The following is a 22769-nucleotide window of genomic DNA, read 5'->3' as shown; positions in this document are numbered from 1 at the left end:
CCAAAACTTGGTGAGCAACAATGAAAATAGAAAAGAGCAAAAGGCCAAAATTTAGTGGATGCAAGGAGATTCTGCAGATGCTGGAAGTCCAGAGGAACAAACATAAAACGCTGGTGGAACTCAATGAGTCAGGCAGCATCAATGGAGAGAAATGAACAGTCAACATTTTGAATTGAGAACCTTCATCAGGGCTGAAAAGGAAGGGGGAAGAAGCGAATAAGAAGGTGGGGTGGTGGGGTGGGGGGGAAAGAGGAGAGAAGGGACACAAGCTAGGAAGTGATAGGTGACACCAGGTGAGGAGGAAGAGAATGATGTGAGGAACTTAGGTGATAGGTGGAAGGGGTAAAGGGCTGAAGAAGAAATTTGAGATGACAATGGACCATGGGAGAAAGGGAAGGAGGAGGGGCAGATGAGTAGGGGTAATTTAGTGGATGAAGTTGCAACAGATGGGGAAGGGCAAGATTAAGGCATCTAAAAACAAGTAGTAAAGTTTCTTAAATTGAAATATTGCAGACGAAAGAGCGGTTCAACAAGCACAGGGAATGATAATTGGTGCACTTCTGTTAAAATGATCAGAGTGATGACAGGGTTGAAATTGATATTTTTGATATTGACAGCACTGGGAGATTGAAGAGCCATAGTAAGCAAGGACAAGCAAATCAGCCATAGAACCAGTGGCTGTGTGCTCAAAGGTTTGGATGGAATGCATTCAAGAGGGCAGGAGGAGTGTCTCATTGCCAAGGTGGGTCCTGGGGGGGCATGAGATGAGATCGAAGCTGGAGGAAATAGCGGCCCAGGACAGCAGTGGCACTGCAGCAAGCACAGGAAGAAAGGAACACACACAAAATGCTGGAGGAACTCCGCCGATCAGGTAGCATCTGTGAAATGAATGAACAGTTGGCTTTTGATAGAAAAGGGAAGCTGGTGTTAACTTTTAATAGTGAAGAGGAAAGGAACTAGCCACTTTAAAGCAAAGTGGTTTAACATCAACGTGGCCAAAACTGAAATCCTTCCTTACTTACTTCACAAACGTGATTGAGGGAGGTGGAGAGCCACTTCCTGAAATCACTGCTGTATTTAATCCAGAGAAGTTTTACACTTTGAGATCAAAAGATTGCTGAAAGCCACCTTAACCTGGCTGATATGAATGTTCAGTGGTCAGTGCACCCAAATTTCCTCACAATCACTGCAATTAGTTTTCAGCGTCAACATGGGGAACTTCACCGGAAAGCTGCAGTTGAATTTCCTCACTCCATTTCACCAACTGACTGAATTGCCACACAAGCCTCCTCCTCCCGTTAGCAGGACCTTCTTCAGGAGACAGACATCAGCTTCCTGTATTTCTACTGTAAATGTATGCCCAGGCACAGTTCAGCTATTGAACGCAAATGAAGTTTTAGTAAACTTTCTCAAAATGAAAACACTGAAAATGTTCTTACTACATTTAATAACTGGAACAACATAGCATAAACTGATTTTCACTGGGATTTAACGCCATTTTTGTTTTTTTATATAAATGAGTTCCCGTATTTCAGATCCACCCGATTCTTAGAAGACAATACAGGGAACAATGCAAGAAAGGTAATGGAAAGACATTTATTCCACTTTAGGTATGATGGCGTTATTCTGTTGATTCCTTAGAGTTTCCATGACAACAAGCTACTGCTCAAAAGTAGCACTCAAATACGTGGCCTTTTGTTCCCTGGATGAGGATTCTGCTCTGGGTGTTTGAACAGTCAATCCAGGCTGACATTCCAGTGCAGTTCTAAGAACCATCATCATCCTGAGAGACAAGGTTTCACATGCTCTCTTGGAAGGATGCAGCTTGGTCAGCACAACAGCCTAGCAATTAGTGTAACACGTTACAATGCCAGTGATTGGCATTCAAATAATTCCCACCATTGTCTGTTAGGAGTTTGTACGTTCTCCCTCTTTCCTCCACGTGCTCCAGTCTCCTCTTACATTCCAAAGAGGTGTGGCTTAGGGTTACCAAGTTGCAGGTATGTTACGTTGATGCCAGAAGAATGGTGACACTTGCAGTTGATACAAATGACTCATTTCACTGTTTTGATGAGCATGTGACACACAAAGCTCATCATCTTTAATCTCTATAGCCAAGAAATATTCACCTTGCTGAAATTTACGTTATTCATTAATGGTTATGATCTGATTGTCTCTATGGAACTCAACTGGTCCCAACATATCGATGTAGTTATAAAGAAGGCAAGACAGCAGCTATACTTTATTAGGAGTTTGAAGAGATTTGGCATGTCAACAAATACACTCAAAAACTTCTATAGTTGTACCATGGAGAGCATTCTGACAGGCTTCATCACTGTCTGGTATGGGGGGGGGGGGTGCGGTTTGCTACTGCACAGGACCGAAAGAAGCTGCAAAAGGTTGTAAATCTAGTCGGCTCCTGGGTACTAGCCTACAAAGTACCCAGGACATCTTTAGAGAACAGTGTCTCAGAAAGGCGGTGTCCATTATTTAAGGGCCTCCAGCACCCAGGGCATGCCCTTTCTCACTGTTACCATAAGGGAGGAGGTACAGAAGCCTGAAGGCATACACGCAGTGATTCAGGAACAGCTTCTTCCCTTCTGCCATCCGATTCCTAAATGGACTTTGAATCTTTGGACACTACCTCACCTTTTAAAAAAAAATACAGCATTTCTGTTTTTGCACATTTTTTAATCTATTCAATATATGTAATTGATTTACTTAACTATTATCATATTTTTCATTAATTATTATTTTCTCTGTCAGATTATGTATTGAATTGAAATGCTGCTGCTATGCTAACAAATTTCACATTACATGCCGGTGATAATAAAACTGATTCTGAACTACTATAACTGACTAGTGGGACTCCCTTGACCATGTTAGAATGACGACTGAACATTAAAACTGCTCAAATGAAAAAAGCCAAAAGGTACCCAAATGACTTCCTCCCACACCCCCTCACCTATATCCTAGGTTTACAAGGATAGGCTTGTTAAAAACTTACCAGCTAAGCACCACTATTTTGATGAAAGTAGAATTTTTCCTGAGCTCAGTTGTATTTATTAGCAAATTACCAGCACACACTTGCACAGTCTTCAACCGAGATTTTAAAATGTTATGCGCTCACCCAAACCCACTACCACACCACGTATCCTTCCTGGGAACATGTCTTCAGTGCCATCTTGTGACCCATGGCTTCTAGATCAGTGTTCAAGCTTTTCGATACAGACCCTCTGAGGATCCCAAGTACTCACATTCAATCGACTGCTTCTCTTGCAGTGTTCGACGTGCCACACTTTCCGCCATGAAGAGGAAACTGGTGTCCCTATCCCAATCGTTTCCACAACTCCGAGATGCTCTCTCCGCCGCCTGCAAGCGTCTTGAAGGGTCTGGTCCTGAAATGTCGACTGTTCATCCTTCCCCACAGATGCTGCCTGCCCTGCTGAGCTCCAGCATCTTGTGTCTTGCTTGGATTTCCAGCGTCTGCAGATTTTCTCGTCTTTTAAAATGTTATACCAAGGCTTAATTACTGATGGACAGCCTCTGCAATTGTGAGAGTGTACAGAGCCAGTCCCTCAAAAAGACAAAAAAATGCACTGTTTTTAAAAAGCCTTCATTTCCATAAGCACAAACGATTCATATACTTTGTTTATATTTTAGATTATATCTTTATTCTACATCTTAATGCAGAGAAAAAAAGTTAATTCGTTTATAGCAAGAGGATAAGATGTGAGAGAATAGGACCAATCAAGTGTGACAGTGGAAAAGTGTGTATAGAAACCGGAGGAGATGGCAGAGGTACTTAATCAATACTTTGCTTCAGTATTCACTACAGAAAAGGATCTTGGAGATTGTAGGGATAACTTACAGTGGACTGAAAAGCTTGAGCATGTAGATATTAAGGAAGAGGATGTGCTGGAGCGTTTGGAAAGCATCAAGTTGGATAAGTCACCGGAACCGGATGCAATGTACCCCAGACTACTGTGGGAAGCGAGGGAGGAGATTGCTGAGCCTCTGGCGATGATCTTTGCATCATCAATGAGGACGGGAGAGGTTCCAGAGGATAGGAGGGTTGCGGATGTTGCCCCCTTATTCAAGAAAGGGAGTAGGGATAGCCCAGGAAATTATAGACCAGTGAGTCTTACTTCAGTGGGTGGTAAGTTGAGGCAGGATTTATGAATATTTGCAGAGGCATAAAAATGATCAGAATTAGTCAGCATGGCTTTTTCACAGGCAGGTCATGCCTTACAAGCCTGATTGAATTTTCTGAGGATGTGACTAAACACACTGATGAAGGTGGAGCCATAGATGCAGTGCATATGGATTTTAGCAAGGCATTTGATAAGGAATACAATGCAAGGAAGTATTGAGGAAGTAAGGAGGCATGGGAAACAAGGGGACATTGCATTGTGGATCCAGAACTGGCTTGCCTACAGAAGGCAAAGAGTGGTTGTAGATAGGTCATATTCTGCATGGAGGCCGGTGACCAGTGGTGTGCCTCAGGGATCTGTTCTAGGAATCCTTCTCTTCTTGATTTTTATAATTGACCTGGATGAGGAAGTGGAGGGATGGGTTAGTAAATTTGCTGATGACACAAAGGTTGGGTGTGTTGTGGATAGTGTGGAGGGCTGTCAGAGGTTATAGCGGGACATCGATAGGATGTAAAACTGGGCTGAGAAGTGGCAGATGGAGTTCAACCCAGATAAGTGTAAAGTGGTTCATTTTGGTAGGTCAAATATGATGGCAGAATATAGTATTAATGGCAAGACTCTTGTCAGTGTGGAGGATCAGAGGGATCTTGGGGTCAGAGTCCATAGGACACTCAAGGCTGCTGCACGGGTTGACTCTGTGGTTAAGAAGGCATACGGTGCATTGGCCTTCATCAATTGAGGGATTGAGTTTAGGAGCCGAAGGTAATATTTCAGCTATATAGGATCCTGGTCAGACCCCAACTGGAGTACTGTGCTCAAGTCTGGTCACCTCACTACAGGAAGGATGTGGAAATCATAGAAAGGGTGCAGAGGAGATTTACAAGGATGTTGCCTAGATTGGGGAGCATGCCTTATGAGAATAGGTTGAGTGAACTCGGCCTTTTCTCCTTGGAGTGACGGAGGATGAGAGGTGACCTGACAGAGGTGTGTAAGATGATGAGAGGCATTGATCGTGTGGATAGTCAGAGGCTTCTTCCCAGGGCTGAAGTGGATAGCAAGAGAGGGCATAATTTTAAGGTGCTTGGAAGTAGGTACGGAGGAGTTGTCAGGGATAAGTTTTTAAAAAAAAGAGTGATGAGTGCGTGGAATTGGCTGCTGGCGACGGCGGTGGAGGTGGAAACGATAGGGTCTTTTAAGAGACTCCTGGTTGGATACATGGAGCTTAGAAAAATAGAGGGCTATGGGTAAGCCTAGGTCATTCTAAGGTAAGGACATATTCTGCACAGCTTTGTGGGCTGAAGGGCCTGTATTGTGCTGTAGGTTTTCTATGTTTCTATATTCTTACTTCAATTGGCTGGGGTGATCTTAATCTAATCTTTTTTAAATTTTCAATGTGATTAGGTGTTCAGCAGCTGATGCTGGAAATCACATCAGTAAAGTGCAAATCTGCACAAAAGAAATTTCACCAGCTCTATGGGAAGCTTCTGTCCAGATCACCTGCAAGCACGATTGCTCCTATCTCACTGACCACTTAACCTGGGCATTTCTGATTACATCAGTTCAACATTTTCTAACGCTAGCACAACAAAGCCTCAACAACAAAACAAAATCTTGTATAGTGTTTAATACAGATATTCACTACTTCAATATTTGTCATAGCTTCTTGAGTTCCAAATTAGTTAGAGTAACTTGTGTGCATTTTAACAACTTGTGCTTCAGTTCAGAGATTGTTTGGATAAATATAAAACATTCATACTTACTATTTTAATATCCAAATTCCACCTCCCTCCCAACTGGGTGAATCAAGGAAAATACAAGGTTTAAATAGTATGTAGACTTTGTACACCAACTTTCCCATTTAAAAATTAATACATTACAAATTGGTCCTTTTCCCTAGGACCCATTATGCCAAATTCTCCGACTTCAGGATTGTTATCCAAGTTCCAGTTAAAACATAGGGTAACAAAGATACTTAGTGCAATATTAGTTTAGAATTCCACCTTCTCTACACCAATTTAGCAAGATAATTAACTTAAAGTCAAAGTAAATTTATTATCAAAAATGCATTCATGTCACCATATACTACCAAGAGATTCATTTTCTTGTGGGCATTCACAGACTATTGGCAAGGGTAGATAGAACTCTTAAATTAATCTTTTCACAGTATAAACTGTAGAAATAGATATTGTGAAGTATATATTGGGGGAGGTTGTGTCAACAAAAAAAAAAGCCTTTAAGTGTGGTTATTTCCAACTTGGGATCAATAAAAGTATTTTTTTATTTTTATTATTATGCTAAGGAAAACAGAGCATCTGCTACTTTGGGTCTTTCGTATTGGTTTGGGCATATGCTGAAAAGGTTGGCTGGCCACTTTCAGCTTGGCAGCATGTAATTACAAAAACATGGTTTACTAATTAGATTGAGGAAATAGAACAGTACTGCACAGTACAGGCCCCTCAGCTCATGACATTGCACAGACCGAAAAAACCAACTTAATATCCAATCTAATCCTTCCCTCCTAAACAGCTCATAACCCCCACCCCTCATTTGCCTATTGAAGTGACCTTCAAATGGTCAAAGGAGTTGATTACATGGTCTATCCAGTTTTGTAAACACAAGTCCTGATGAAGGGTCTTGGCCCAAAACTTTGACTCTTCATTCGTTTCCACAGGTGCTGACTTCCTTCAGCATTTTGTGTGCTATCCAAGTTTTGTAGTTCTTTTTGGCCATTGAGATACATCAACTTGCCTCAGCATGCCCAAAATGAGGTGTTACACTCACACAAGTGCAATGAATCATTCAGCCCAGTAATTCTGCTCGAAACTTCATGGAGTCATACTGCACAGAAACAGACTCTTCATCCCAACCAAGACTGCACCAACTATTGGTCCTATTTTGTTTAGCTCTCCCCACAATAACTTACATGCTTAGGACAACGCAAGGGCCAAATAACCTACATTTCCGATATAGGAGGAAACTAGAGCACCTACTCAGTCACAGGAAGAATGTGTGAATCCCACAAAGACAGCACTTAAGAACAGGATTGATCAGTACTATTGGAGCCAAGAAGCAGAAGCTCCACAAGTTTTAGCTCTAGGCCATGCCTTCCATTCCTTCCCCAGTCACTGTATTTGTGCAATTTCTCTTTGCCTGGGCCTGTTGAACCGTTCCAACCACTGGACCCATCAAGTGTTTAGTTATTTATTTTTCACCCTCCCCCTCCCCCAGGAGTTGAGAGATTGCATTCTGAAATTGTAAACCCAATCATAGAGGACTAGAGCATAAACAGGCCCTTCAGCCCATCTACTCTGTGCTGAACTATTATTCCGCATAGTTCCATCGACCTGCACCTGGAACACAGCCTCCACCCTTGCTCTTATCAAAACTTCTCTTAAACACTGAAATCGATCCCGCATCCACAACTTCCGCGAGCAGCTCGTTCCACACTCTCACTACCGTCAGTGAAGTTCCCCCCTCATAATCCCCTTGAACATTTCACCTTTCACCCTTAACCCATGAACTTTAATTCTAATCTCACCCAACCTCATTGGAAAAAAGCCAGCTTGCATTTACCTTACCTATATCCCTCAATTTTGCATACCTCTATCAAATCTCCACTCAATCTTCTACGTTCTAAAGAATGAAGTCCCAGCCTATTCAACCTCTCCCTACAAATCAACTCCTCAAGTCCCGGGAACATGCTTGTCAATTTTCACTGCACTATTATTGACATCTTTCCTGTAGGTAGGTGCCCAGAACTGCACACAATACACCAAATTACGGCTTAGCAAAATCTTACACAACTTCAACATCCCAACTCCTGTAGTCAATACTTTGATTTATGACAGCATCATTGTGGGAAGCTCTAGGTTTATCCAGAGGTGAAAAGAAAAACTTAGCAAAGCAACAGGTGAAGTGGCCAGGAATTCTTTAACCAACACGCAAAATTATCCTTTCATGAGATATTTAAGAAATTTGCAGATTTAAGTCAGAGACACTGACAAGTCAGACCAATACAGCTGAACTTACTATGTCTATTTATACATATATTGACTCTTTCTCAATCAGTCATGATTGAATGGCAGAGGAGACAACAGGCCAAATGGCCCAATTCTGCTCCTATGGGCAAAGATCCCAACATTTCTCATTACTTTCCTTTCTCTCTCACGATTGAGTATCTGCTCATTGTGAGCAATTTCAACCTTCATCATTGTCTTTGTTTGTTCCAGGTTTGATTAACCCAGTGCTCTTCAGGACTGACTTGTAGATTCCATCCTACGTATATTGAAGGTCATCCAGAGTTTTGTCACCATATCTTAACTAACACCAAATCCCGTTCACCTGATCCACACTGGACCCCATCCAGCAAAATTTCCATTTTAAGACTCTTATCCTTGTTTTCTCTCCATGTCCTTGCCCCTTCTTTACTTCTACAACCTCTCTGATAAATACAATCTTCGGAACCTGGCACTTCTCCAACTCCAATCAGATCTACTCTGGGTAAAAATGTTCAAGTTTTCTTATCACCCATACAATGAAATGCACCATTTCAGTTAACAACCAACACACCCAAAGGAGTGCTGGGGGGGGGGCAGCCCGCACGCGTTGCTATGCATTCCGGTGCTAACATAGCATGCCCACGACACTCAGCAAAACAACACACAACACAACAAGCAACAGAACAAGTCCCCTTCCTCTCTCCTGCTCGTGTAGTCCTTTCACCCCAAGACATTTCAAATTCATTGGCGTCCTGCCTCCAGCGGACCGGGATTCAGATGCAGACATACTGATATTGACTACCCCAGTGAATCAAGAGGTCTGCAGACCTGGAGCTCCGTCCAACAGGCCTTGATGTCTGATTCAACCCTCGTTATCGATGCCAGGACCCGCTGATCACCAAGCCTCAAATTCCGATCGCATTGATTCACGAACCCAGGGGCCACCGAAACCTCATTCTCCTGCCCCCAACAGAACTCTGTCTCTGGAATCCGCTGCCCTGGAGGAGCCACCAGCTTTCATCCACGCTGGTCATCCCAGCCCCACCTGCGGATGTCCTACATCAGCGCTGCTGTCCTTCGAAAGTGGGCTGGAGACTTAAAACTCCGACCAGTCCTTTAATCTCCCCACATCCCTGTCCCTAACACCCTTATCTAACTCCCCTCTGTCCCCAAACCATCCTCCCGAACACAAAAATAAAATACTAAAAAAAAACTGAGCACAGTTCTGAATCAGAATCAGGTTTAATACCATTGGCATACGTTATGAAATATGTTGTCTTGCAGCAGTGGTACACTGCAATACATAATAAAAGTAAATTACAACAAGTATATATTTAAAAAAAAGAAAACTTAATTGGTGCAAAGGGGAGGGGAGGCGGAATATGAGGCAATGTACATGGGTTCAATGCCCATTCAGAAATTTCACAACACATGCTGGTGATAACAAACCCAACTCTGGTTCCATCTGTTCCTGAAACGTTGAGTGGGTGCAATCAGGCTTTCACCTGTTCAATCCGTATAAGGTGGCATTACGGGAGCATTAATATCCAGTCCTGATACAGTACATGTATTAAATCTCATGTTGTACTAGATAATTGGAGTATGGCAAATGTTATCCATATGTTTCAAAAGGGAGTAGAGGTAACCCTGGGAATTAAAGAACAGTGAGTCTTACTTCAGTGGTGGGCAAATTACTGGAGAAGATTCTTAGAGAGAGTTTTTACAAGCTCTTGGAGAACCATAGTCTGATTAGGGACAGCCAGAGAACAATTTTCCCCCAGGGTAGAAATGGCTGATATGAGGGGACGTAATTTTAAGGTGATTGGAGGAAAGTATAGGGGCGATGTCAGAGGCAAGTTGTTGTTTTTATATAAACAGAGAGCGGTGGGGCATGGAATGCCCTGCCAGAGGAGGTGGTAGAGGCAGATACATTAGGGCATTTAAGAAACTTAGACAGGGGCGTGGATGATTGAAAAATGGAGGGAAGGGTGAGATTGATCTTAAGAGTAGGTTAAAGGTTGGTACATCACAGCTAAAAGGGTCTATACTGTGCTGTAGGGTTCTATACTCTATAACACACATTTCGAACAAGCTGCTTCAACCTTGCTAAATGTTAGGAAGACAAGCCTTTTTTTAGTGAAAGCAATTTGTGCTCATCAAGGCATGAATGATGTACAAATAGCCCAATAATTCAGAGACAGCGATGCTACGCTTCTGAAGGTTTTGGCAAAGAATGATGAATAATTTGAGTTTTAACATGGGTTCCAGAAATTAATGATCATTGACCAGAGAAACAGCTCCAGGATAATTCACAACACACACTGAAGGAAGACGAGGTGGTCAATCTGCAGACCAGGCAGAGGAAGGCGTTTACCTACTCAGTCACTTAAAACATTTGTGACTTTGGTACATCCAGCCACTAGTCTTAAAGGCTTAGCTAGTGAGAATGCTACGTTTACTAATAACATTTTCAAAAACAAAGTTAGTTTGCCGCAAAATTGCAGTTAAAGCTGAAATAAAATTTTAGATGTTTAAATAAAACTGATGCACATTTAATAAGTTGAATTTATAAGAAAAACTCTGGCAGACAGCTGTCTGAAGAGTTTTGTATTTCCTATTTGACAGTTTGAATCTGTGTTAAGAACGAAAATGAAAGAATTCCAATAGGCTTCCTCCCCAGCTCATCTGCCTGTCAATATCTGCTTACACTTAGAAAACTAGTCTAGAGCAATGGCATATTAGTAACATTTCAAATTCCTCATTCCACCATCCACCACCTGTAAGAAAGGACTGTACATCTTTACCAAAGGAGGTGTAAAGTGCTCCTTCCCTCCAACAGCCTGCAGGTTACCTTTGGACAAGGTACAGCACCCGATTAGTGTCACATGAATTCATGGGAGCAGGTGGTAGATGGCCCTGTGAGTAGCTAGTGCGCATCACAAGTCCTGGTTATGTGACCACTAACACCAGACAATCTCTAAAGTTAATTGATAATGGCAGAGGTCACCCGTCTTGTAAAGACACTACCCAGAAGGTAGAAAAATTTATCAAGAACAATCACCACGATTGCCCACGTCAGATAATGATCATAAAACAGATTTGTTTTGTTGCCGTCATATCTTAATCCAAAAGCATCAGAAAAATTAACTACACTGAAAGTGGTATTTGTATGGTAGGTAGATAGAGCAGCCATGTAATGTCTCAATGAATGCTTTTTATTACACCAAGTGAATACCAAGATGGATCTGGAGTTCCCCACTTAAACATGGAGATTTGTTTTCAATGCAGGTCAGACCTTATGCCATTAATGAAGGCGACAGGTCAGAGCAATTTCAAAACCTGACCATTCATCTCTACAGGACTACAGCAACTCACAACTGAAAATATCCTATTCTCAAACTAAAAACAACTTTGCTCCAAATCCTAGTTTGGAATCTTAGATTTCAGCATTCAATGCCAAACCTCTTTGGTATTTCTTTCTCTCTCATTTACAATCATTTGGATCATGAATGCAGAGGCATTTCCTTTAAAAACGCAAACACGAGGAAATCTGCAGGTGCTGGAATTTCAAGCAACACACACACAAAATGCTGGTGGACGCAGTAGGCCAGGCTGCATCTATAGGAAGAGGTACAGTCGACGTTTCGGGCCGAGACCCTTCAGGCTGACAAAGGGTCGCTGCCCGAAACATCGACTGTACCTCTTCCTACAGATGCTGCCTGGCCTGCTGCATTCACCAGCAATTTTTGTGTGTGTTGCATTTCCTTCTTTGATACTTCTGAATCAACAGGTGAGACTTTAAGAGCCATGAGAAGTGTCCAAATTATTTCTGACATTATGTGGTTACAAACGTTTACCTAGACCGCTCCCCTACCCTCCCCAATAATTTTTCTCAACTCCACTGCCTTCTACTACATTTCAATCATGCTTGATCACTTCTCAAAAACATTAAACAAGAGCAAGGTGAAGGAGGAAAAAGATGTCAATAAAGAAAGATAGTGGAATTGAGCATCAGGATTATTTCCTTCAAGAACTGTAACAATCAAGTTACCTTGAACAATTCCTGTGTCCCTTTTGACAGGCTGTCTTTGGTTGACGTTCCATACTGACACCCACCTGGATTGAGTAGTAAACCCTTCACACTCACTCAGCTCCCCCCAAAAAAATCGACAGATACAATCCACAAACTTCCCGTAGTCGACTCAGCAATGACTCGCATTTTTGTCTTTTGCTGAAGTGTGCCCTTTCTTCCCCCCCGAAATCGTCAAACTTTTCAGAAACAACTAGCAAAACATTTCAGGTGCTCGCCCAGACGAGGCAAAGCCGCGGCTCGTTACAAATCCTAACTTGGCAGCACTTCATACAGTGTTACGTTCCAATTATAAATCCCACGCATAATTAATCTGAAAGTCCAGATTGTCTTAAAATAAAACTACATTAGAAAATAATCACCACTGGTTTCCCAAGACTCCGATAATGCAGCAATCAAAACATCGTTTACGCAGCCAACCGGCGCTAATAGGAGAAGATACCGGTATACACGTGGCCACCGGCTTGCTTTTTCACGCTAACTTAATACAACCCCACAGATGCGAAGTTCAGTGCTCTCCGCTCCGCCCCCACACTGTTAACTCACTCCTTGTTTAGTCAGAGCGTCCGGCAGCTACACCTTGTTACAAGGGCCCGCACTTCAAACATATTTCCCTCAATGGGGGGAAAAAGGGAAAGGCGCTACACAAATGTAAGTCTTCCTACACTGTAGGCAAGTTCCGGCTCATTCTCCGCCTCCTTCGCGCTTACATCACGCAGCATCAAATGAAAAAAAAATCTTCGGGATTTAGTGAGGAAGGTTATTGTTTCGTTTGAAAGCTAGGCAACCAATAACTGAGCGGCCTGGGTCAGATACCTCCAGCACCAATTGCACATGAAGAGCGAGAATCCAGCCAAATAATATGGCTGAACTAGAATAAAGAATATATCGGCGGGATGAAGTTGCGTTTCATTATTTGGCAGACATTTTGCAGGGTTTTTTTTTGTTGGTTGAGTATCATCTCAAATTTGAAGAATCCGGGAAATCGACCCTTCTTGTGGTCTATTTTAAAGGCCGTTTATCAACTCTGAAAGTCAAACGTATTATTTGGCCGAGGATGAGGATGAGGGCTCAATGGGAATTGGTGGAGGTTTTGAGGTTCACACGGTGCCCGGGAAGTTGCTGTTAGCAGAGGTTGCACGTCGGTTGTTACAGATTTAAACGATATATTTATAGATTTGGCCGCATCAGATTTCGTTGTGTAAATGGTAACTTCTGCTATATTGAAGTAAGCATTGTTGTATCCCAAAATAATACCAAAATATGTATTTCCGCGTGGAGGGTCCAAAAAAAACTGACACTAAATATTTAGACGCTGAAGGTGGCGGTGCTCCACTTACATTTAGATTTCCTCTGAACTGCTGTAGACTTGACTCCCCGTGATTTATTCCTCTGTTCTGTGGCTGGGTTTATTTTAACAATTGAAAGCCGTGCGGCTGAGCAGAACACCTTTCGTCAGTTCGGACCTCGCTGATGGAAGGAGGAGGCTTCACAGTAACCAGCCTATCCACGGGGCTCAGTTCTATAGGATTGTGAAACTGCAGATTGCACGCTATCTAAAAATATTGAAAAAACTGAACGGAATTGTAATCTTCGCTAAATGGACACATCAGTTCATTATTTGCCTAAAATAGGACATTTTCAAGTTGGGGGAGTATTATTTCTGCAGATCTGCGACCCTTCCGGGGTTTCTATTACTCGTCCACTTTTGAAAATCCAAGTTTCCATCAATCAATCCATTTATCATTATCAGACTATGATAAGGTTCCACATTTGGAAGGTTAAATCACACCGACTCCAAGGAGAGCTGTATAGCTGGATACACAGTTGGCTTGATACCAGAAAGCCAGAGGGTGATTGTGGAAGGTTGCTTCTCAACTGGAGGCCCATGTCTAGTGGTGTGCCTCAAGGGTCTTTGTTGGACCCATTGTTTGTCATCAATATCAATGTTTTGGATGAGAATGTAGGAAGCTTGATTAGTAAGATTGCAGAAGACACTAGAATGGGTGGCATTGTGGACAGTGAAGAAGGTTATCAAGGATTATAGTGGGATATTAATCAGCTGGGCAAGAGGGTAAAGGAAGGGCAGATACAGTTTAATTCAAGTAAGCTATAGAGTAGTATAGACAGTTGTTGATAGGTAGTGATGAGAAATTAAGGGTGTATTTTTTAAGGAAAAGGCTGAAGATAGAAACTGTGAAGAAGAAGGGAGCAACTGAGGAGAGAGAGAGAAACATGGGGGCCAGGAAAGGAAGCGGGGTGGTCAGCAATTTTGATGAGGCTTGGAAGCAGAAAATTGGAGATTGTAAAGATGTGTACGGTCAGGGGATGAGGGGGTGAAACAGAGAGTAGAGTGGGAAGCTCTGGGGAAAGACCGGCCTGGTGAGCTTACAGGACAGAGGAAAAACTCAGAGGCAGCTAACTCGACAGTCTCCATTTTAACGACAAGGGAACGCACTCCCACTATTGCTAGAAGAAGAATGACTTGTGGCAGAGAACAGAGGATTCTTCATCTCATGTTTTTGATATCTATTACTTATTTTTTATATTATAGTTTCTTCATTTTGCACTTGCACAGTTTGTTGTCTTCGACACTCTGGTTGAATGCCCTAATTGGACGTTGTTCAATGATTCTGTTATAGTTACTGTTCTATGCCCACAAGAAAATAAATCTCAGGGTTGTATAGGGTGACTTATATGTACTTTGATAATAAAATTTACTTTGAACTTTGCACCTTAGTTGTAGTCTCACCCAACCTCAGTGATAAATGTCTGCTTGCATTTACCCTATCTATACCCCACATAATTTGATATACCTCTATCAAATCTCCCCTCATCCTCCTACGCTCTAGGACATGAAGTCCTAACCTGTTCAAGCATTCCCTGTAAACAAGTCCTTGTAATTTTCTCTACACTCTTTCAATCTTATTGATGCCTTTCCTGTAGGTGGGTGACCAGAACTTCACACAATGCTCCAAATTGGGCCTTACCAATGTCTCAATCACTTTCAACATAACAAACCAATTCTGGTACTCAATGTGCCAAAAGCTCTCTTTACGACCCTATCTACCTGTGACACCACTTTCAAGGAATATGGATCTGTATTCCCAAATCCCTTTGTTCTGCCACACTCCTCAGTGCCCTACTGTGAGTAGTACCCAGGTTCACTGAATAGACAGCAGCAGATAAAGTCTTTACCAAAAGGAATGTTATTAGAGAATTGTGTAGAAAAGGAAAACAAACACATCAGAAGTGGAAGTGAATGATTAATTAAGTGGATCGAGAACAACAGGAACAGATGGATGACCCAAAGACTTTTTAAAATTGGAAATCTGTCTAATGGGCAGGATTGCATAAAAAAAGAAGCAGCATTTAGGGAATGAACAGGGATATGAAAGAGGAGAGGGAGATCTGAAATCAGCACAAAGAATTTTGTTTGTGCTTCATGGTGGGAGAAGCAAGGCACATGCTCTGACCTCTGATGAGTGGACATTGTGGAAGTCATGTGGAGGGAGAAGTTGAAGGTTAGTGAACTCAGAAGGCAAGATGTCTTGCCATGAGTTGGATGTTTAAATCATCAAAGATGAAAGGTTTCTCTGTCCAGAGGTTGAGGGGTGGGGATGGAGTGCGGAATGCAGTAAAAGTGTCTCAGTGAGAAACTTGAGAGCGCAGTTGATACCGGGAGAAAATGAGAAGCAAAAGTGACAGACACCAAGACCCTTCATCAGGACTGGAAAGGAAGAGAAGAGGCCAGAGTAAGAAGGTAGGGGAAGGGGAGGAAGAAGTACAAGGTAGTAGGTGATAGGTGAAACCTGGAGAGGGGGAGGGGTGTGAAGTAAGGAACTGGGAAGTTGATTGGTGAAAGAGAGAAGTGGCTGGGGAAGGGGAAATCTGATAGGAGAGGATAGAAGGCCATGGAAGAAAGGGAAGGGGGAAGAACATTAGAGGGAGATAATGGGCAGGTAAGGAGATAAGATGGGAGATGGAAATGGGAATTAGAATGGTGAAGCGGGGGCAATTACCAGAAGTTCAATGTGGGTGCGTGGAATGCACTGCCAGCGAAGGTGGTAGGGGCAGATACAATAGGGTTTTTTTAACACACTCTTAGACATGGAGCTTAAAAAACTAGAGGACTATGCAGTAGGGAAATTCTAGGCAGCTTCTAGAGTAGGTTACATGGTCAGCACAACATTGTGGGCCAAAGGGCCTGTAATGTGCTGTATATTTTCTATGTTCTATGAAGCTCAAAAGAGGAGAAAGCTTCAGTGGAATAGAAAGGCCAACACAGATATAATTTGCTGATTAGAGCCACAGCCACAACAATAGTTTGTCTTTTGGTGGATCAAATACCCAGGAGGAAAAGTGACTTCATTAGTGGGAAATGGGTCATGAATTCTCACTCAGGTGATCATCAGTGGCCATGATGAAATCATCGCTGGGATGGAAATTCCAGGGGGAATTATCGAGAGGGGAAGTTGTGGCTGATCCTCTGCACTCTCTTCTGTCTCCCTTTGGCAGATTTCATTGGCTTAACAATGGAAAGGCCAGACTGACTGAGAAGGAGGTTCACAAAACTAATTCCTATCATGTGCTTAGCAAAAATGAATGGTTCGATTTGCTTTTGGAGGATTCAAGAGAAGCAAAAGTCAATTTTGTAGGCTTGGGTGAATCAAGCCTTAGATGGTGGCAAATATGTCTGAAGATCAATGAGAAAAAGATTTGTAGCAATAAGACTGGCTGAAGAGATACGGAGAGAAGAAGAGAAAGGGGGAAATAAAAGGGACAGAACAGCATTCAAGGTGTACAGACAAATGAATCTAGTACAATACATAAATGTGTTTACATTGTGAGATATTGGTTCAGTGTATTCTGATAGGAAACAGAAAAGAGAATAGAATTAGGAGAGATTATTAAATTAGACAGAGGTTTCATGATGAGATAAAGCTAATATTGGTTAGGAGCCTTTTGATGGCATAAATTACCCAATAGTGCTTGAAGCATCATGTTTTTCAATTTATTTTTTGTGATTCTAACATCACAAGTAAGGGTGGAACTTATTACCTATTTCTACATGCCTGTGGAGAAGGTTGTGTCCGGACATCTACTTGAATAGTTTCTTGAGGGTGCTCCCCTGGTGCTGTTGGGCATGGATTTAGATCCTGTAATGCGAATGAACCGGTGATTTATTTCCAAGTCAGGATGATGTGTGACTTAGAGGTGGACCTGCTAAAGGTGGTGTTGCAAGTGACTTTTTGATGGCAGAGGTTGAGTGATGATAATTATGTTATTGGTGAGGAACTACCTCTTGTTTGCACTGTCAATGACCAATTTCAATCCATTTGCTGATGATAGTAGAATGTTTGTTCAACAATTAGTGGATTCAATTTGACTTGCTATTTCTGTACAGATCACATCTGGACTACTTTTCATATTATTGGACAGATGCTAGAATTGGGAGTAAACTGGAACACCTTGGTGGGAGACCCAGTTAGTACTGGAGTACAGGCCATCAGTTCTACAGTAGGGACGTCGTCTGGTATCATATTCTTCATTGTATCCAGTGCTCGCAGCCATTTTTTAATACCACGGTTAGTGAGTCAAATTGGCTGGAAGCTGGCCTCTGTGATGGTGGCGATCTCAGGAGGAAGCTAACTTCTAGCTGAATGCTTTTGCAAATTCTTCAGCCTTGTCTATACCTCTCGCCTGCTGGGTTCTGCCATCTTGGGTTGGGCGTGTTCTTGGACCTTCCTCCCATTAGCTGCTTAATTGTCCACACCATTCATGACTAGATAGAAGAGTGCAGCACAGGAACAGGCCCTTCAGCCCACAATGTTGTGCTGAACCAGTTAAATTAGTCATCAAATGGCCAACTAATCCCCTCTGCCTGGACGATATCCACATCCTTCCATTTTCCTCTCATTCATCTGCCTATCTAAACGTCTCTTAAACGTTCTGATGTATCTACCCCTACCACTACCCCAGGCAGTACTTTGAAGTCTCTGTCTAAAACAAATTGCCACTCCCATGTCCTTTGAAATGAGCCCTTCTCACTTTAACTGCCTGGCCTCTGGTATTAGACATTTCAACCCTGAGATGTGGTGGATCCGCTGCTTTTATCTGATCTGTTGCCGTAAAATCGCTTTGCTTTGTCTATTGCGTATTTTTTTGCTGTTTAGCACGCAGTGCCTCTGCATTCCAGTTTTGTCTAGTTGTCACTTTGGTGTGCCTGATGTGGCTTCCAGCAGCCTCTTCTGCACTGCCCATTGAACCAGAGATGATAGTAATGGCAGCTAGTGGGTATGCTGAGCCTTGAGATTACAGGTCATGATGCTCTATATTTCTGTGATCACTGACGGTCCATGGAGCCTTAATTGATGTCCAGCTTTGAGCAGCCAGATCTGCTTGAGTCTATTTCATTTAGCACGTTTGGAATTGGAACCAGTTTATTTTTGTCACATGTACAGTCAAAAGCTTGTCTTGCATCCTATTCGTACAGATCAATTCATTACACCATGTGTCAAGCTAGAATAAAGTAAAACAATAACAATGCAGAATAAAGTGTAACAGCTATAGAAAAAGTGCTTTGCAGATAAACAATACTTTATACTTTATTGTCGCCAAACAATTGATACTAGAATGTACAATCGTCACAGCGATATTTGATTCTGCGCTTCCCACTCCCTGGAGTACAAATCGATAGTAAATATTAAAAATTTAAATTATAAATCATAAATAGAAAATAGAAAAGGGAAAGTAAGGTAGTGCAAAAAAATCGAGAGGCAGGTCCAAATATTTGGAGGGTGTGGCCCAGATCTGGGTCAGGATCCGTTCAGCAGTCTTATCACAGTTGGAAAGAAGCTGTTCCCAAATCTGGCCGTACGAGACTTCAAGCTCCTGAGCCTTCTCCCGGAGGGAAGAGGGACGAAAAGTGTGTTGGCTGGGTGGATCGTGTCCTTGATTATCCTGGCAGCACTGCTCCGACAGCGTGCGGTGTAAAGTGAGTCCAAGGATGGAAGATTGGTTTGTGTGATGCATGATCATACTTTTCAGACAATATGGCAGACTCCTCCACCACAGTCCCTGGATGTGTCCTATTTCACCTGTAAGACAGTACTTTATGATTATGCAATAGGATGCATGATCATAATGAGGTAAATTATAAGGTCAAGAGTCCAACTTATCATAATATAAATTTATTGTGAACCATTTAGTTTTCCTATAACAGCAGGATACACACTGTCCTTGAGAATGGTGGTACATGCTTTCAGGATTTTGTAATCTTCAGTCTGATGGGAGAGAGAGAAGAGAGAATTTCTGGGATGGATATGGTCTCTGATTATGATGGCTGCTTTAATGAGGCACAGGAAGACAGGAACATAGAGGGTAATGAGGCACAGGAAGAGAGGTACATCCGTAACTTCCGCCACCTCCAACGGGATCCCACCACTAAGCACATCTTTCCCTCCCCCCCTCTCTCTGCATTCCGCAGGGATCGCTCCCTACACAACTCCCTTGTCCATTCATCGCCCCCATCCCTCCCCACTGATCTCCCTCCTGGCACTTATCCGTGTAAGCGGAACAAGTGCTACACATGCCCTTACACTTCCTCCCTTACCACCATTCAGGGCCCCAAACACTCCTTCCAGGTGAGGCATCACTTCACCTGTGAGTCGACTGGGGTGATATACTGCGTCCGGTGCTCCCGATGTGGCCTTTTATATATTGGTGAGACCCGACGCAGACTGGGAGACCGCTTTGCTGAACATCTACGCTCTGTCCGCCAGAGAAAGCAGGATCTCCCAGTGGCCACACATTTTAATTCCACATCCCATTCCCATTCTGACATGTCTATCCACGGCCTCCTCTACTGTAAAGATGAAGCCACACTCAGGTTGGAGGAACAACACCTTATATTCCGTCTGGGTAGCCTCCAACCTGATGGCATGAACATCGACTTCTCTAACTTCCGCTAAGGCCCCACCTCCCCCTCCTACCCCATCTGTTACTCATTTTTATGCACACATTCTTTCTCTCACTCTCCTTTTTCTCCCTCTGTCCCTCTGAATATACCTCTTGCCCATCCTCTGGGTCACCGCCCCTCCTTGTCTTTCTTCCCAGACCTCCTGTCCCATGATCTTCTCGTATCCCCTTTTGCCTATCACCTGTCCAGCTCTCGGCTCTATCCCTCCCCCTCCTGTCTTCTCCTATCATTTTGCATCTCCCCCTCCCCCTCCAGCTTTCAAATCCCTTACTCACTCTTCCTTCAGTTAGTCCTGATGAAGGGTCTCGGCCTGAAACGTTGACTGCACCTCTTTCTATAGATGCTGCTTGGCCTGCTGCGTTCACCAGCAACTTTGATGTATGTTACATAGAGGGGAGGCTGGTTTCTGTGACGTATTGAGTTGTGTCTACAACTCTGCAGTTTCTTGCAGTCAGGTGCACAGAAGCTGCCGTATCAAGTCATTATGCATCCAGATAGGCTGCTTTCTATGGTGCATCAGTGGAAACAGGTGAGGGTCAATGGGTTTGTACTGCCACATAATATAAAGGGGAATGTCTTCAGTGCAAAGAGGGACTTTGTAGGGGTTGTCATGGACAGGTGCATCTGCCACAGGTGTATTGATAAGAATTAAGTCAAGGAAGCCCGCCCCTCATGTTGTTTAACTTGCAACCTGTCCCTGGTCCAGTCTGGCGGCTATACCCTCATGATTTGTCCAGCTCATCTGTGGTGGTGCTACCAAGTGACTCCTGGTGATGGAAATTGAGATGTCCCACACAGAGCACCTTCAGTGCCTTTGTGCCTGTGTTCTTCAATCCAGAGGACTCTCATTCATCAGCTGAGGGAGCACAATAGGCGGTAATTAAATTAAACTTCCATGCTCACGTTCAACCTGATACCATGTGATTTCTTGGCTGCTGAAGTCAAGTTTGTTGATACCAATGGCTATTCCTTTCATCTATTAACGACTCTGCTACCTTCTCCCATGGCTCTGTCTTGCAGGTGAAATAGGACACTTCCAGGGACTGTGGTGGAGGAGTCTGCCATATTCTCTGAAAAGTATGACTCTGTGAGACTGATGGAGAAAGATTATTGCTTGACTTGGTGGTAGAAGGGATTGCAGATTTTGGAATCTGGAGCAGCACACAAAATGCCAGAGTAACTCAACTGGTGTCGCAGCATCTATGTTGGGAAATCGACAGATTTTGTTTCAGGTCAAGACCCTAGATGAAGGGTCCAGATGCAGAGTCTCAACTTGAAACGATGACTGTCCATTTCTCTCCATTGATGAGACACTCCAGCTTTGTGAATGTGTGGCTTGACTTGTCCATTGGACAATTTAAACACCAGTCCCTGAATCTTTGCAAGGTCATATAAGTTGGGAGCAATTTGATTTGTCTGAATTTGGTGCCTTGGGTCAACAGCAGGTGGTCTTGCCTGGTGTTGGTTTATTCTTGCTATATGTACCAAGGTACAGTGAAAAGCTGGACTTGCATATTGTTTATATGATGCAAGATATTGGGCTGGACTATGAAATACTTTTCTGGAACAAGTGCTTCATTGTGCCAAGTTAGGGAGGGAGTCAAAAGTTTAAACTTGTCGGGAGTGTTATTTGTGGTTGGGTGACACAGTGAAACAATTCCTGAAATAGATTTGACTATTGGCATTGAAGGAAGCAAATTTAAGTTAATAATATCAAAGTTCAAGTTCTTTATACTTTTATTATCAAAGTATGTACTGTAAACAACCTTGAGATTCGTCTCCTTAAAGGAAGCCACAAAACTAAGAAACCCAACAGAACCCATTGAAAGCAAAAGATTGTCAAACACCCAGTGTGCTGAGAGAGAGAAATAAAATGAGCCACACGAGCAATTAAAGTAAGCAAACAGCACTCAGAACTGAAGTCCACAAAGCCAGACATCACTGCAGCTGATCCAGGAGTCCACTAGTTGCAGTCCAGCACAGAAACGAGCAGACCCTGTGGAGCAGTGGGCCAAACCAGGTCCTGACCACTCACCATTTTAATCTGGCCTGGCTCTTAAATCGTCCAAACTTCGGGCCGTTCATTGCTCTCTGCCACTTTGATATGGCCCGTTCCTGATCTTTCCAATTCAGCTCGGCTCTTAAATCGATCAAATCTCGGATTACAAGATATTTCTGAAACATACTTGTTCAGTTACGATATTTCTTTGTCATTAGATTATCATTTTCATTGTTTTCCTTTTTTTAACTTAAAGAGAATTACAAGTAGCAATTTAATTAGTCAGGGGCAATTCTTTTGATAGCCCTGAAAGAAAAAAAATGTTAGTTTTACTCTTCTTGAGTGCCGGTAAAAGTGGTTTAAAATTGAAATTGAGGGTCAAAGGAGAGATCCCCTTACCACACCATGAAACCGACAAACTGACGTGGTGCTCAACCATTGGACGTGACAAGAAGCAGGTTGACCATTTGATGATCAATGGTACATGGAGATGATCCTTGCAGGATTTAAAAGTGAAAGGAGGAGCAGATACAGGAAGTGATCACTT

The 22769-nt window shown here is 42.8% G+C and overlaps 1 protein-coding gene across 6 annotated transcripts in view; it reads right to left on the bottom strand.

Moving 5' to 3' along the window:
* LOC134349692 (mitochondrial ornithine transporter 1-like) overlaps window positions 1-13722 on the bottom strand; it is a 70838-nt gene extending 57116 nt beyond the window's left edge. For 2 of the 6 annotated variants that reach the window (XM_063054391.1, XM_063054386.1), the window contains exon 1: window positions 13583-13722. The gene's annotated coding sequence lies outside the window, so the exon portion shown is untranslated. Of the gene's footprint in view, window positions 1-3257; window positions 3484-12203; window positions 12474-12604; window positions 12750-12788; window positions 12943-13582 lie in introns of those variants that run through there. The other 4 variants (XM_063054387.1, XM_063054388.1, XM_063054389.1 and 1 more) reach the window with 4 other exon arrangements.
* Window positions 13723-22769: the final 9047 nt, after the last annotated feature.

Source organism: Mobula hypostoma, chromosome 7 (genome assembly GCF_963921235.1).
Source record: "Mobula hypostoma chromosome 7, sMobHyp1.1, whole genome shotgun sequence".
NCBI lineage: Eukaryota > Metazoa > Chordata > Chondrichthyes > Myliobatiformes > Myliobatidae > Mobula > Mobula hypostoma.
Note: the sequence above shows the minus strand (reverse complement) of the source record. Positions and strands in the feature narration are given on the sequence as shown.